This window comes from Triticum aestivum, chromosome 7D, assembly GCF_018294505.1.
Source record: "Triticum aestivum cultivar Chinese Spring chromosome 7D, IWGSC CS RefSeq v2.1, whole genome shotgun sequence".
Lineage (NCBI taxonomy): Eukaryota > Viridiplantae > Streptophyta > Magnoliopsida > Poales > Poaceae > Triticum > Triticum aestivum.
This window is the reverse complement of record NC_057814.1, coordinates 521,005,099-521,009,671: the sequence shown is the minus strand read 5'-3', so window position 1 is coordinate 521,009,671 and position 4,573 is coordinate 521,005,099.

Here is a 4,573-nt window from a genome sequence, read left to right as displayed (position 1 = left end):
ATGTGAACTAGATTATTGACTCTAGTGCAAGTGGGAGACTGTTGGAAATATGCCCTAGAGGCAATAATAAATTAGTTAGTATCATATTTCCCTGTTCATGATAAAAGTTTATTATCCATGCTAGAATTGTATTGATCGGAAACTCAGATACATGTGTGGATACATAGACAACATGTCCCCAGTGAGCCTCTACTAGACTAGCTCGTTGATCAAAGATGGCTATGGTTTCATAGACATAGACATGAGTTGTCATTTGATAACACGATCACATCATTAGGAGAATGACGTGATGGACAAGACCCAAACTAGAAACGTAGCATATGATTGTGTCAAGTTTATTGCGATCATCTGCATGCCAAGTATATGTTCCTATGACCATGAGATCATGCAACTCACTCACACCGAGGAGTACCTTGTGTGTAGCAAACGTCGCAACGTAACTGGGTGACTATAAAGGTGCTCTACAGGTATCTCTGAGGGTGTCTGTTGAGTTGGCATGGATCAAGACTGGGATTTGTCACTCCGTATGACAGAGAGGTATCTCTGGGCCCTCTCGGTAATACAACATCACAAGAAGCTTGCAAGCAATGTGACTAAGAAGTTAGTCACATTATCTTGTATTACGGAACGAGTAAACAGACTTGCCGGTAACGAGATTGAACTAGGTATGGAGATACCGACGATCGAATCTCGGGCAAGTAACATACTGATAGACAAAGGGAACTACATACGGGATTAGCTAAATCCTTGACATCGAGGTTCAACCAATAAAGATCTTCGTAGAATATGTAGGAGCCAATATGGGCATCCAGGTCCCGCTATTGGTTATTGACCGTAGAGGTGTCTCGATCATGTCTGCATAGTTCGCGAACCCGCAGGGTCTACACACTTAACATTTGGTGACAATATAAGTATAGTTGAGTCATTATGGTGGTTACCGAAGGTAGTTCGGAGTCCCGGATGATATCCCGGACATGAAGAGGATCTAGAATGGTCAAAAAACCTTCAATGGAAGAGTTTACTTTTTTTGCAAAATTTCTGCAAATTTGAATTTGAACTTAATTAAACAAGCCAAGCAATTCTATTTGCTCACAATCACAAGAAATTTGTCCCCTGCCATATTTTCTTCCCCTCTGTTTGTCCACTACCTCGGCTAAACCTAAGCAAAAGAAAAAGAGGTCCAAGAGATAGACCCGAATAAAGAATAAATAGTAATCTTTGATGAATTAGGAAGAAAATATTGGACGAAGGGTATTGGAGTCCGGAAGTGTTCCGAGGGTACCGAGTGATGACCAGCATAACCGAAAGGTGTTTCGGGGGGCCCCGGCAAGTGTTGGGGGCCTCATGCACCAAGGGGAGGGCGCACACCAGCCCACTAAGGGGCTGTGAGCCTCCCAAGCCCCCTTCCCACGTTGCCAGAGGCAGCCCACCCCTTTGCCTTGGGGTCCAAGTCTCCTAAGGGGTGGGAGGCCAAAACCCATCTAGGGTTTCCCCTTGTTGGCCTCCGTCCCTAGATTGGATCTAGCGGTGCCCCCTCCTCCTTCCTTCCCCCTATATATAGAGAGGTGGAGAGAGGGCAGCCGCACCCATACAGATCTATTCGTGCCACGACACTGCTCCTCCTCTCCCTCATAGTCCATCTTCTTCTCTATAGTGCTTGGCTAAGCTATGGTGAGATTTCTCCACCACCACCGCTATCATGCCGTCGTGCTGCCGGAGGACTTGAGCTACTACTTCACCATCACTCGCTGGATCAAGGAGGTGAAGGCGTCATCAAGCCGTACGTGTGTTGAACGCGGAGGTGCCATCTGTTCGACACTAGATTGGGAGTTCGCGGAACGAATCGTGATTGGATCACGAAGACATTCGACTACATCAACCGCGTTTCTTAATGCTTCTGCTTAGCGATCTACGAGGGTATGTATATGAAATCTCTCCTCTCGTAGATGTCCATCTCCTAGATTGATTTTGGTGAGCGTAGGAATTTTTTTGTTTCCGATGCAACGTTCCCCAACATTATGCTCATTGATGACCCACAAGTATAGGGGATCTATCGTAGTCCTTTCGATAAGTAAGAGTGTCGAACCCAACGAGGAGCAGAAGGAAATGACAAGCGGTTTTCAGTAAGGTATTCTCTGCAAGCACTGAAATTATCGGTAACATATAGTTTTGTGATAAGGTAATTTGTAACGGGTAACAAGTAATAAAAGTAAACAAGGTGCAGCAAGATGGCCCAATCCTTTTTGTAGCAAAGGACAAGCCTGGACAAACTCTTATATAAAGGAAAACGCTCCCGAGGACACATGGGAATTATCGTCAAGCTAGTTTTCATCACGCTCATATGATTCGTGTTTGTTACTTTGATAATTCTATATGTGGGTGGACCGGTGCTTGGCTACTGTCCTTCCTTGGACAAGCATCCCACTTATGATTAAACCCTATTGCAAGCATCCGCAACTACAAAAGATGTATTAAGGTAAACCTAACCATAGCATGAAACATATGGATCCAAATCATCCCCTTACGAAGCAACGCATAAACTAGGATTTAAGCTTCTGTCACTCTAGAAACCCATCATCTACTTATTACTTCCCAATGCCTTCCTCTAGGCCCAAATAATGGTGAAGTGTCATGTAGTCGACGTTCACATAACACCACTAGAGGAAAGACAACATATGTCTCATCAAAATATCAAACGAATACCAAATTCACATGACTACTTATAGCAAGACTTTTCCCATGTCCCCAGGAACAAACGTAACTACTCACAAATCATATTCATGTTCATAATCAGAGGGGTATTAATATGCATAAAGAATCTGAACATATGATCTTCCACCACATAAACCAAATAGCATCAACTACAAGGAGTAATCAACACTACTAGCAACCCACAGGTACCAATCTGAGGTTTTGGGACAAAGATTGGATACAAGAGATGAACTAGGGTTTGAGAGGAGATGGTGATGGTGAAGATGTTGATGGAGATTGACCCCCTCCCGATGAGAGGATCGATGGTGATGATTTCCCCCTCCCAGAGGGATGTTTCCCCGACAGAACAGCTCCGCCGGAGCCCTAGATTGGTTCCGCCAAGGTTCCGCCTCGTGGCGGCGGTGCTTTGTCCAGAAAGCTTCCTTATGATTTTTTCTGGGACGAAAGACTTCATATAGTAGAAGATGGGCACCGGAGGCCTGCCAGGGGGCCCACGAGACAGGGGGGCGCGCCCCCACCCTCGTGGCCAGGGTGTGGGCCCCCTCTGGTTGATTCTTTCGCCAGTATTTTTATATTCCAAAACGTGCCTCCGTGAAGTTTCAGGACTTTTGGAGTTGTGCAGAATAGGTCTCTAATATTTGCTCCTTTTCCAGCCCAGAATTCCAGCTGCTGGCATTCTCCCTCTTCATGTAAACCTTGTAAAATAAGAGAGAATAGGCATAAGTATTGTGACATAATGTGTAATAACAGCCCATAATGTAATAAATATCGATATAAAAGCATGATGCAAAATGGACGTATCAACTCCCCCAAGCTTAGACCTCGCTTGTCCTCAAGCGGAGACCGAAAACAAAAAATATGTCCACATGTTTAGAGATAGAGGTGTCGATAAAATAAAATACGGACATGAGGGCATCATGATCATTCTTATAACAGCAACATATATTGTCATATGATTTCTTATGCTAAAGTAACAATCTATTCACAATGTCAAGTATGAATCAGAAACTTCATTGAAAACTAACAAACTATGATCTCGGTCATTGAAGCAATTGCAATTTATCATAACATCAGAAAGAGTCAATATAAGAGCTTTTCAGCAAGTCCACATACTCAACTATCATTTAGTCTTTCACAATTGCTAACACTCACGCAATACTTATGGGTATGAAGTTTTAATCGGACACAGAGAAAGATAGGGGCTTATAGTGTTGCCTCCCAACCTTTTACCTCAAGGGTAATGTCAACTATAATAGTTCATGCTAACTTACATCCAATTGGATATATATATCAGGATCTTTCCAACACAATGAGCTTGCCAAAGGATAAAATAAAAAAGGAAAGGTGAAGATCATCATGACTCTTGCATAATGTATAAGGCAAGAATAAAAGATAGGCCCTTTGCAGAGGGAAGCAGAGGTTGTCATGTGCTTTTATGGTTGGATGCACAAAATCTTAATGTGAAAGAATGTTATATTGCCACTTGTGATATGGACCTTTATTATGTAGTCCGTCGCTTTTATTGCTTCCATATCACAAGATCGTATAAAGCTTATTTTCTCCACACTAATAAATCATACATATTTGGAGAGCAATTTTTATTGCGTGCAACAATGACAACTTACTTGAAGGATCTTACTCAATCCTTAGGTAGGTATGGTGGACACTCATGGAAAAACCGGGTTTAAGGATATTTGGAAGCACAAGTAGTATCTCTACTTGGTGCAAAGAATTTGGCTAGCATGAGGGGGAAAGGCAAGCCCAACATGTTGGATGATCCATGACAATATACTTTATTTCGGATATAAGAAAACATAACCCATTACGTTGTCTTCCTTGTCCAACATCAACTTTTTAGCAT